The following is a 12,807-nucleotide window of genomic DNA, read 5'->3' as shown; positions in this document are numbered from 1 at the left end:
CTGCTCTTGCACACATTATTTATACATAGTGTGTGTCTGTTTACGCTCCACACATGAGTGGCTATTTTGTCCCTGGAGATCCTCGATAACACGGTAACAAGGATCCTACAAGCACATCCACACGTTCAGCTCTTCTCACTTGCAAACATTTCCCTTTACAGGGCTATCACCACGTCTGCCAGCTGCTGCCCTGCTGCATTTCACACTCCCTCTCACCCTGCACAGGCACTGCACGGCCCATGCAGGGGGCTGCTCGTTCCAGCAGTGTCAGCTCCCTCTCCACCTTCAGAAAAAACAGGAAAAAACCTCCTTCCAGCCTCAGTGAGGGTGGGCTGGTTGGCTGCAGCCCAACTCTGATGCCCAAGCAAACATTTCTCATGATCCCCTGCAAGCCACTGCTCCTCCCCAGGTGACACTGATGCCTTGAGAAGGCTGACCTAGACCAGAGGCTGGGCAGAGCTCAAGAGTAAAGCAGGGATTTATTAGAAGCCTCCATGGATCCACCTTGGGCAGCACAAAAGCCCAGCCAGGGATACACCCAAGATGAACCAAAATGGTCACAAAATGGACAACTGGCCACAAGGTCTCACACTTTTACAAGTTCTGCTCCATTTGCATATTGGAGTTCATTGTCCAATTGAGCTTTAGCCCATGCAGTCCCATCCTTCTTGTTTTTTCTCTTCAGCCCACATTGCTTCTGCTCTTGGGCCTGAAATTTGGATCATTTGTCCTTAGTCCCCAGCTAGAGCAGGAATTGTTTTGTCTCCCTGCTCTGTGCAGAGAGCTCACCATCCCCTCATATGACCAGACCCACACACTAAAGCATCACAGAATGTGAAAAATGTAAAAGCTAAAACCTGAGGCATCAGCACCATTTCAGCCACTTGGGGATATTTTCCTCCTTTCCTCTTTGAGCAGTTTCAGTCTCAGCATGGCTTCCAAAAGGCTATGAGCTTTTTTCTTTTTTAGTAATTCATCTGCACAAACAGAAACACTTTGTACTACACACAAGGAAGCCTTCTGGAAGAGGCCAGGCATCACCAACTTGTCATGGCTATGCTGTTTTTAGCTGCCTGATTGCTTTTCCCCCTTCAAAAATAAACAGAAATTATCTGGAGGAGAGAAGGAGATTTGTTTTCAAACTAAACCAATTTCTCCACATCTCTGCCATCTGCAATCTCCCACTGCACCAGGGTAAGAGAGCAATGCTCAGGCTGTGCCCAGCAGGCTCCAAAAGCTGGGTGGGTACAGATCCAGGTGAGACACTGGGCTCTCTGCCCATCCCATCCCCTCATCTCCACCAGCCCTGGACCAGACTGCGAGACCAAAATCCTGCAAGAAACTCTTCCCTAAGCTCACCCCTGCCAGCAACACCCCCTCTGTTTGACCAAATACTCAGCCTTTTGAAGCTTTTCCCAAGTTCTGAAGTGTTCACCTTCACAATCACTTTGGCCAGCGTAAAAATCTTGGTTTAACTCTCATAGGACCCCAGAGTAACAACTGAACCTAAAATTAAGCCATTTCTCCTCCTCATAGAGTAAAAAAGAGCTCAAGTGTAACAGTCCTGCTCAGCCCAGAGTGGTTCATCAAGCCTTAGAACCACGTTGTGCCATGGCTGGGGCTGTCCATGGACATCCACCACCCTGGAACTGGGAAGGGTGGTTGGATGTGTAACCCTCGTGTCTGCCTGGGAGAGGAGGTCAAGGAGAGATTAACAGAACAGCCACAAAGGGAAATCAGCCACTAAACTCCTGCCAAAAGCCACAGGGAACTGGGTGATTAATGCTTTGAAAATCCTCCTTACCAATCAGGGGCCATTCTAAGGACCAAGATAGGTTCAAAACACCCACAATTAGAGGGAAATTTATATTCAGTTATTGGGGAAGCAGGTTTGTACTTGCTGAAAGCTCAGAAAATTATCTCTTTTTACTGTTCTTGTATTACTTCCTTTCTTTTTTCTTGGAAAATGGGCCCATTTTGAACAGCAGCAACTCATTGTTCCAGGATGGAGCAATATGAAAGAACATCACTGCTCCCATTTCACAGGGACCACAACAGGAGGCACCAAGGGCTCTGAGGGCACCTTTCCTGCAGTGGAGAGAGGATTACATCCTGGGAACAGAGAGCCCCTGTTCCAGCCACAGCTAATAAATAATACTCTTACATATGTAGGCAGCAGGTACAGAATCCTGGCAGGAGTCCTGCTGTGGTAATGCCCAAGTGTGACAGGAAACCTGAACAATCATTTAACTTGGGATGTAGAAGCAACAGGTCCCCACTTCAGTGCAATATTCCAACAAGTTTGGTAAAAACACCAGAGACTGCTTGAAAATAATTTTGCCTGTCTCTAGAAAAAAATAAAAACCAAACCAAAAAAAAGACTTTTTGAAGTTTGTGCATGTGATGTGAGTTCATTTTTTTCAAAGGGGCAGCATGACAGCTGTGCTGGAGATAATCAAGATACCCCGGGGCAATTATGTTTTAATGCTGTGACAGTGGGGATGTTTATCAGCCTCCCTGTTACAGGCACATATTTCTTGGCAAAATCTTTGCTAATAAGGAACAAGGGATATCATCATTTCTTTGGAGAATATTTTATAGGGTTTTTTTTCTGTTGTTTGAAACAACAGCACCCTACTCCATGTGAAGCAACTGGTACTACAGTTAGAAGCTACAGTAGGTAGAAAAAAGGAAGCTTTGCAGACACTTCTGCCTTATGCAAACTGAAGAACAAGCATGACAGCAGGCACTGCTACAGAAGGCACTCTGATTTCTCTGCCTGATTTTCTTTGGTGTCTCCAGAGTGGCCCCTGACTACCTCACATCTGGCAAATTACTAGTTTTCTCCAAATCCCAGGTAAGGGTGAGGGAGTGCCCCTGGCAAGATGGAAAATCTGAAGCACAGAGAAGCCAGGAATTTATTCACAGAAAATATGTTCCAGAAACAGATACTCAACCTCAGATTGGTTTTTCCACTATGCTATTTTTTTCTGTTGGCACACTGCAACTTCTTATTGGTTCACAAATATGTATGAGTGTGTCCTCCATGAAACCTGAACATTCAAGGTCTGTTTGGAGCAGATCTTGCTCAGGACATTCTTGTCCTGAGGCATGACTGTAGCTTGGGCTGCTACAACATCAAGAATGCAATGGACTGTACAGCACACCTCACTGTGAGCTACTCCCTAAGCCTAAAAGCTTACGCAATAATTATTAAAGTCATTAAAAGAAGAAAGTACATAATGAAATGCACTTTCCTGATACCCCAGAGCAGATCAGCAAAGAAAAGTTTTGGGCATTCTGGCAGCTCGTGAGCACAGTACAGTTGAGGGCAGAACTGCCATCCATCCACTCCCTGCACACTTGTGCTCCTGGTGCCAAATGCACACGGTCCTGCATTGCTTCTTACACTTCTCCTTCTCCAGTTCCATGAGAACTACCTGAACCCTTGATCACTTCTCATTGTGGTCTTGCAGAGAGAGAAACTGGGAGAACACGGGTCAGGGGTCAGTGGGATTGTGCCTGAGTGATGTCCTGGGGAACAGGGAGGGGGGAGCACCCAGCCCTGCCACTGTGACCCCCCTTCCTCCCCATCCCTTCCCAGCTGCACGAGTTCAAAATCATCTTTAGCCAGTCAGCATGGCAGAATATAAAGCAAAGCAAAAGGTCTACAGCACATCTACAGCAAAGCAGCAAGGGCACAGAATCCTACCAGCACACCTCACCTGCTCCAGTGGCCTGTGACTTCCAGATCCAAAGCCCCAACCAGCCCCAAGGGCTTCCAGCTCTCCTCCTTTCTCCCTGAAGGGCACCCACAGCAGCACAGAATGCAAGATCCAGCCAGTGCTGTTTTACATTCAATTTGTAAACTGACTACCCAAGGCAGAGGAGAATCAGCTTTCTTCAGCAACCAGAGGTGAAGTGATGCTCCATTTCCAGGTGTGCAGCCTCCTTCTCTTAAAGCTGCCCATGCCACACAAGCCTGCTCCTTCCCATGAAGCAGATTACACATTCCCACATCACAACCTGCACTGCCTCAACACAGCACCAGACTTCCTGCAAGAGAGAAGGGGAGCAAAATAAGGACCTCATGATGAAAGGTTCATGTTCTCAGTCTTCCCTCCCAGGACTGAGCTCAGACTTTGTGCCTGACACAGTCTGGCTTTATATGCAGGTCACTCAGTCATTCTTCTCACATGTACATCAGGTGCTCCTGGAAAATGTGGCCATTATCCATCAAGTCCTTAGCTTCAGTCAGCTTCCAGAGGAAGAGTAATAGATGCACTTGTGTTGTCACATCATTGTCCGAAATGTCAGGGTAAAAAGCCCTGAGCATTAACAACTCCCTAAGGAAATCAGCTCTTTTAAAAAAGTAGAATAGAGAGGGAAAAAAAAAAGAAGGAGAGAGACAGAAGAAAAGTGCAGAGCTTCCCTTTTCATCAGTGATGACTTGCACAGGAAAGTGCCCTGACCTGCTGCAGGCCAGCCAAGCACCCACACTGGCATCTGACTTCCACTTAGATTTACATTTTTCCTGGATAAAGCAACATGTGAACATGTTGGTTTTAATTCCCAGGATCCAGGAATGGTCTTCTCTTTGGACATCATGCATTAAAAGAGATGTATCAGTTTGAAGGGTGAGAGTAATCTCGTCCCAGGGCACCTGCATTGAGATTCAAGCAATGTGGAGAGGTGATAGTATCAGGCAGTGTAAATCTTCACAGACAGTAAAGGGAAAGGGGGGAAAAACAGAAAAGAGAAAGATGAAATCAAAGATGACAAGAAGCAGTAGTCAAAGTTAGGAGGAAGAGGAGGTCAGGCACCCAAACTAATCAAGGTGACACGGTGATATTTTCCTGGTGTGGTCAATCTCTGTGATCTGCTTTTAAAGGATTTGCTAAAGTTAAGTGACAACTACGTAAAGCTTCAAAGCTTTTAAGAGCAGGTAAAACACAAGCATGAACAAAGATATTTCTTTGCTGAAATATGAGGAAGAAAAGGGAAGCGAAATGAGAGGCAAAGCATACCCTGTCCTGAACAGTCTGAAGCTGAATTTTTTTACCTCTACTCACCAGTTCCTAAAAAACCCCCTGACCTGGGACTACAAACCCTGCAGAGGAGTTGCTGCCATTTCTGGAAAGCTTATGAAACTTATGGCACATATTTTTGCATTTGCAGCTGCAAGTACACAATATCAAAACCTCAAATGACAAAGATAATGTGCAGAAAATCCAAAAGTGCTTTGCCCTCTTCTCCTTAAGTACCCCTTTTACACAACCCCTCATCACAGCACAGTCTACACAGCCAAGAAAGATGCTCATAAAAAAATAGGAAATTAAGGCAAAGTTAGACAAGACCACAGGAATCTGTCTCAGAGATAAGAGCACCAGTTGTCACCTGCCCCAGATACATCCCTTCCCTCTCCAGACTCCAACAGGAGAGGCATGGCCACACTCTCAGCATTACATCCTACCTCCAGCTCCTTAATTGGGCTTGTGGATTACTAATAAGTAATTGATACACAGGAAATGAATGTGAAGCCACCACTGAGTGTGCTTCTGCATACAAATACGGGCAGCTGAATGCGCAGCAGCAGCAAACGCTGCAGTCCTGCCATTCCTGTGGCATTTCCAGTAGGAACGTGCTTAAAATACCTCAGCATAAAGTGTTTCACTTTGTACAAATGATGCTGCTGTGATTGCTCAATGCTTTTTTCAGTGAGGAAACTGCAGAGGGCTGAGGGGGTCAGACAAAACCCAAAGATAACGTGTTATGCAGACACTGCTCTGGATGAATATCAGGAGAAGAGAGAGACTTTAAGGGGCAACACAATAAGAAATCAAGATAAAGATTTATTTTGCGGCACACAAAGCCAAGTACACAGCTCTCCACGCATTCAGTCTTCAGGAACAATCTTCCTATTTTTTCCCTGACAGCCAAAGAAGGTCCCCAAAATAATCTCACTGCACAGCCTAAATTTGTACTTAATGCCAACTTTGTATCAAATTCCTCCACAGAGTAAGATGCAGCGCTGTAAATAGGCTCATTTTCGTTATTTTATCAAATTGCCTTAACTTTCTCTCTGCAGCATCCTCCAGGGCTGGCAACACGGAGACGTGCAGGAAATGTAAATCGCTCCCCTTTTGATATGATAACCGTGGCAGTGAAAGCATCCCAGAAATCAGCTCAGGATTATAGCTGAGAACTCGCTGAAAGCACTTGGCTGTGGCGTGGTGCCAGCAGGGGAAACTTCAGCTGGCAGGTCAGTGTGACACGGGCTCAGGGCTGGGGAAAGAGGAGCAATGTGCAACACCCAGCGACCTGGGGCTGCACAAACCCCAAAGCCAGCAGCCTCAGGGGCCATCTAGAATTAAAAGATGCAAACAGGTGCTAAAAACAAGTGTGTATTTATGTATGCAAATGCATGGGGGAGCTCAATTAAATATGAATAAGCACCTAGGAAAGCAACAGCCAGAGGCTGCAAGATAAAATCTACCTGCCAGACAAATACAGATGTGTGTGTATATATATATATAAACAACCACACACCAAAAAAAATTTCATTTCCTGCGCTGACCTATTTGTGGTTACAGAACATTATGACAATAATTATAATCATGTATCTTTCATTTAAATAATGTTTTCAGTTTCAAAGATTCAGAGGATGTTGGAATGCAAATAAAGATAATCAGGATGTGAAAATAATTGTTTTCCTAATGCCTTATTTTTCATGTGCAAATGCCACTGATAACAACTCCCAGCATTAACCCTGGGCCAGAACCCCACAGAATTCAGTAGTGCACAAACACTAAAAGAAAAAGCCGTCTGAACCCTGAGGAATTTGCAGATCTAACAGCAAAGAGACAGCAGATGGATATAGACAGAAATAATCAAGAGGTAGTAGTTAACAAGGCAGGAGTTAGTCTCAGCAAACCAAATCCCTGATTGCTGTGAGCCTCGTACAGGCACCACAACAAAGAGGAGTTTTGATCATTGATGCCCCACAACACACAAAGCTCAGCACATCCTTCATCTCCACCGCTGTGCTCCATCTGCTGCCTCCACACTGGATGGAACCCGTGCCTCCTCCTCCCACTGCACTCAGATTTTCCACACAGAAGCTCCCTGGGCCAAGGACTGTCATGTATGACCTCGCTCGCCAGCACTGAGCATAGCAGGGCTCAAACTAGGGCCACAGAGACTGATCAAATCATTTAGGGACAAAATTGATGATAATTCTTATCAATAACTAGTCCAACAGAGTATGAGCATGCATGCACGCAAGCCTAAAGGCAAAAGTCACACACACAAGCTCCATGTGAAACAATGGAGACATCTGAGCACCTTCTGATGGCTCTCACTGAGTCCACACTCCTCTTCCTCTCAGTATGAACCATGCAGGGGAGAGGAAGAGCAGCTGGCACACTGTGAGCTTGTGAAACTGAGACACACCATCAAGAAATGCATGTACTACACCCAATCTCAGCTGGAATCTCCAGAGGCACCACACTACACACCACAGTAATCAGAACTAGCCCAGCAGACTGGTAGCTGAGTGGTTATGATTAACAAGTGCCACAAAAATATTTAAAATGTTCTCAATCAGTCCTTTGTAACAGAGATGATGTCTGCAGGATACAGCATTCATGCCAGGAGGTTTTGTTTCAGCACTTTTGACTCAGTGACCTGCTTATTACAACACCCTTCAGACTAACTTTAAGGCAATAAAATATTTCATTTGTGTAACCAAACCTGTCTTTCATGACACAAGACCATTCCACACGGCTTTCAGGTTCTTAAAAGTCATGAGGTAGGGAAATAAAAGCTCTACAGCACCAATCCATCCCTTCCCCATGCCTAACCAGACCTGCATTGCAGGGAAGTTCTGCTCTTCCAGCCTCCACTTCCACAATGTAGTTCAAGGCAGATACATATTTTTATTATGTTGTGTCTGTTTGTTTGTTTCTTGCACATTCTTTTTTTCCTCCGTGGGCATCTCCCAAAAATCAAAAGCACCAAACAAGAAATACTGTTTATAGTCCGAGTTCAGGGAGCATTCACTCTGCAGTCAGGAGTGTTCCACAGCTAGGAATTAAATTATGTTTCCAGTAGGACACAGTGGAATGCAGGGTAGGAAGGCAGCCCCTACATAAAGACATGTTCAACAGGGCATCAGCTTCCACTTCCATGCTTTAATGCCCAACATGACCCGTTTTCCTCTGCAATTCAAACCTCAAAAGTGGAAAAGAAATGGCATGTAAATGGACCTTGCTTGCACTTTAAATCGCTGTTAGCAAATCTTAATCTCTTTAAGTCTAGCCATTTAAAATCAGGCCTATTTAACTTGCAAAGGTAGGTCAGCTTTTATTGATCACCCCTAATGCACTCTTAAAAAAATGAGAGCAGTGAGATACACAGCTCAGTTGATGAAGGCTCACTGGAAAAATATCTGGCAATATTTACAGCCTTCAAGCTATGCTGTTGTAAATGTGATTTCCATATTCCCCAGAATGCAGATTACAGGCTTGCCAGTTCACACTGCAAAGGGAAGAGAAAAGCTCTGCCACAGAGGAGGTGGATTACTCTGCATTGACTAAAAGCACACTATAAACTTCTAGAATACAGGCACAGCAGCCCAAACCCATTTAGTTCTCAGTTATCATTCCTTAATCTTTCTCCAGTGCAGTATTTTGAGCCTGGATCTCCAACTCAGAGTCCATGCTATGGCCAGAGTTTTGAACAAACAACAAAACAAACAAAAGAGTTTTGTTACAAACTACCGATGACATTTTTCCAGCTGCTATAGAAATAAGGTGGGTTATTGTTACTTATATTATGGCATCACCTAGAAGTGCTCATAATTAATCAGAGTTCCTTCTTCTACACCTCTCAGAGAAGGACCAGAGGAGAAGCAAGTTTTATTAAGGAAGTGCAGCATTTTCCACCCACATGGACAAGCTCAAACCAGACAGACTGGAAGGTCTAGATAGTTCTACTTGATAAGAGTGTTTTGCTTCCCTACTCTGGCTATTTGTGAAGGATTTCACTCTTGAACCACCGTTCAGAGAAATGAAAAGTATTTCTCCATGCAAAACTAAACATGATTTTCCCTTTTTTATTTTTCATGCCATGCTAAAATAAAACCACAATGGGTTTCTAATTGAAACCTGATATATCATCCTATTGCAACTATAAAATAGTAATTTTTTTGGTGTGAGAGAGATTCTAAATGTATTTACAGACACATAAAAAACCACTGTAGTTAATATACAAGGACAGAGGATTTCCAGGGTTACTTCTACTGCAGACTTCTTGTGCAACTCAGACGAGTTCCTTAATCAACCTTTCCTCCTCCACCTAATGAATACATGAGCTGCAGAAATGGATCACTGCCTAGGACATGCTCTGGAGCCACACTGTCAAATAGAAGACCTAAACAGGATAAATCCCCATCAACGACTTGAGGCAATTATCAAATGTTTATTAGCCTCCAAAGTGAAGGCTAATAAACCTGCTTATTTTAGCAGATAAAGTCAAATTACCTTGACTGAAGTTGGTAAGTGTTCCAAGATTAACAGCTCTGGCCTCATATGCTTTTAGTTATTGGTGATGAAGTGTCAGCTCAAAAAAACTGAAAAATACTTCCTAGTTATTTAGGCAATGTGAAAATTGGGCAGTTATTTTGCAGGAAACATGCCCTGCCTGACAGGTTTTAAATGAAGAAAAGTGGTATTATTACAATTATCATTAGAAGAAGATGTCCCTCATCAAAATGTGTCTGGATTTTAATTGACAAGGTCCAGGTTAATTCTGTGAAAATGCCAATGAAAGCAAAGCCTGTGGCTCAAACTAATTGTCAGCACTCAGCAACCTCCACCTCTAACCCACCACAGATTTATCACTCTCTGCAGACTGTACTCATGACAAGAAACGTTTGAATTAATCATTAATAACTAGAAATTCCTCCCAGAGAGAAAGCAAGCAGAGTGCAGGGCTGCCCACCCCCCTGTGCCCGTGCTCCTGAGCCAAGGACAGGTGCCAACAAGCCTTCCTAAGCACAAAAACCTTTTTTGTTGTTGTTTTGCCCCCTTTTAAGAGCATTCCAAGGGGAAACTTGCAGTGATGCTCTGTGGGGGCAGCACGAGAGTGCAGAGAAGGACTCACAACCTCCCTACTTCAGTCATGAACTCAGGACACTTTGGGAGGTGTCACCCCACAGTGCCAGTCAAGCACCACCTCTCCCACTCAATCTAACACATAAAATGCAAAAGGGTTTGGAGAAAACTTCTGGAACTATCTTTATTATATTTTATTTCCTCTTCCTCTTTATTATATTTGTATTTCCAGCATGCTGGTGCAGACCCACCAGAATATGACTGGACAGAAGGAGAGAAGCTGACATACTCCAATACCCAACAGAGGCATGAGGTCTGCAGGGAAAAGGCACACTCCTAACCCTCGTGGTGCTTCTTCATTCAGAATGCTTTGATTTTCAGCTTCTCCATCCACGTGGGTGATGGCATCACAACACAGCTTCAGTGCACATCAATTTGATGGTTGCTCAAGCCCAAGTCTTTATACAACACCTGTAAAACTAAACTGTTCCTTCTCACATGACATTGAGAGTGGAAAGCACAGCAGCACTGGGAAGAAAGGAAGAGGGGAATCTCCACAAAGGTCAGGGACCACTTCCTGAGGTGGACAAAAAGTCATCTGGCCACTCAAGCCAAAGGCCCAAGCTTGTCTGGAGAGATATAAATAGAAGTACCTTATTCCAACTAACAGAGAAAGAGAAAAAAAAATAAAAAAGGTAAAAAAAAAAAACCCTCCCTGTTTTTTCCTGGACAGCCAGGAGTAAAAAACAGATGGTATTTGGTGTTGTGATGGAGTAAGACACAACTTTGTTTAGAGGAGGGCAGTGCTCTGGGGTCTCTGCTGGCTCCTTCCCAGTAACTGGAAGGCAAAGACTGAAGGGGTGTCAGCCATAAACAGAAATGCTGCTCACTTCATTGTCCCTTTCACCCCAGAGGTGAAAGGCTCCTTCCATTTGCCTACAGCAACCCTGCCTTTTTGGTTTTGCTGTTATCTACATATTCACCACAGAAACTGGGAGCTGGAAAGTTCCCATTAAACGATGCCAACAGGAACTCCCCATTCACAGCTAATGCTTGGCTGCACACATCCCCTCTTATTTCCAAACATTTTCAGTATGTTTTAGCTTCCCTTCATTAGACATTCACAATTATTTGCAGCACATCTAAACCTGTGCAATGGGTTTGTGCTTCCAAATACAGTCCCCTGGCTGCAAAAAATCAGCATGACAGCACTAGAAAGAAAGTAGAATTTATGTCAGTCAGGAGGCAGAGCTCAGGAAGAGGATGAGGCTCACACCATCATGATTTCAGTCAATGACTTCCACCAGGCAGCAATTTGGCCCTTTACAAAATCCTCAGTATTTCTTAGAGATCACCCCTCAATTAACCATTAAATTAGCAACTGTGACAACTAATTTTATAATAAAAATGTACAAAGTGAAGACATCTGGTACCTTAACTGAAAACTTGAGCAGCCAAAAGGGTTTTTCTGGTCTGAAGAGACACTGTTATAGAGAAAAGTATTTCCATAACACCTCACACCTGTTACTGTTGTGTTTCCACCACACCCTTCAATACCCTTTGAACTAAACAAAGGCTTCATCGAGGAAAGTTACACCAAGTGCTCATTTCTTTAGCTCAGCCCCAAATTGCCACTTAAAATTTGTCAGGGCTTTCCCAAACCCTCCCTCTTTCAGACTCTTTCATGTATCCTAAAGGGCTCCCTAAGGAAGGGCATCTCTGGCACTTAGACTGGGCTGTGCTGGCTCTGCAGGGCTCAGCTCAAGGTAGTGGGAGCCAATCTTCAATTATGAGACCAGAACAGCTCCTGAACTGCTCAGTGCTGGGGCTTCCAGCAAATGCCTCTGGGATCATTAAGACAGAGGTTGTACAGGGACAGAGCTGCTCCTTTGGGTAATTGCATTCCCAGGGCTGCCTGGTGCCTGTCAAACTCCCTCCTTCTGTGGACAAGGCCAGTTTTTGAGGATCATTATGAAGTAAATATGTCATCCTGAAGGATGAAAATATAAAAAGCTGCAGCTCCTCTAAACCTGAATGTTACCAGGACACCACTACACTGGAACACAAAAATGTTGCTCCCTGACTGCAGAGGGGACACGGGTGACTTCCCCACCACACACAAAAATCTTTATCAACTTGGATGCACAATTAAGCTAAACATTCCTCCAACAAAAAGTAAAAAATTACTCCTTGGGTGGTGTCACAGCTGAAAGCAGAGCAGTAAAGGCTCCAGAGCATCCTGAGTGATCAGTCCCGCAAGAGACATTCTCCACTAAGCTTTGTTCTGGCAGCATTCCCACTATGTGAGGAAGGAAATGCACAGCTGGATGTAAAGCTTGCAATGCAGAACTGCCTTAACTACATGGCAGGAGGATGGCAGCTCATAATTAATTTTCCACATCAACTGTTGGCTGCCCTCCTCTTCCTCTCTGCTAGGCTGCAAACTGTCAGTGGATACTTATCCAGAAAGCAGGCCTGCCACAGAGAAAAAAGCATGACTATTATTAGCTAGTATTTTACAGGGCTTGCTAGCCAAAAATCAGAGGTAAGTGAGCCTGGGCAGAGTGAGAGCAGTACCAGTGCAAAGGCAGCCCTGCCAGAAGCTTCTTGTCCTCTGAGAGATGCAAAACCAAAGGGAATAAAAAAGCAGGACAAAGAGAGCAAAACAGATAGAAGAAGGCTGCAAGGAGAC

At 44.4% G+C, this 12,807-nt stretch overlaps 1 protein-coding gene across 13 annotated transcripts in view; it reads right to left on the bottom strand.

The window, feature by feature from the left end:
* Window positions 1–12,807, bottom strand: part of SGCD (sarcoglycan delta) — a 307,378-nt gene that overhangs the window by 173,658 nt on the left and 120,913 nt on the right. The window contains exon 5 of one of the 13 annotated variants that reach the window (XM_039701183.1): window positions 3,726–4,056. The exons of 11 other annotated variants lie outside the window; for them this stretch is intronic. The gene's annotated coding sequence lies outside the window, so the exon portion shown is untranslated. Of the gene's footprint in view, window positions 1–3,725; window positions 4,057–12,807 lie in introns of those variants that run through there. One more of the 13 variants, XM_039701187.1, reaches the window with a different exon arrangement.

The sequence above is a fragment of the Passer montanus genome, unplaced genomic scaffold, assembly GCF_014805655.1.
Source record: "Passer montanus isolate IOZ18808 unplaced genomic scaffold, ASM1480565v1 scaffold15, whole genome shotgun sequence".
In the NCBI taxonomy this organism is placed as follows: domain Eukaryota; kingdom Metazoa; phylum Chordata; class Aves; order Passeriformes; family Passeridae; genus Passer; species Passer montanus.
This window is presented reverse-complemented; position numbering and strand designations above follow the sequence as displayed.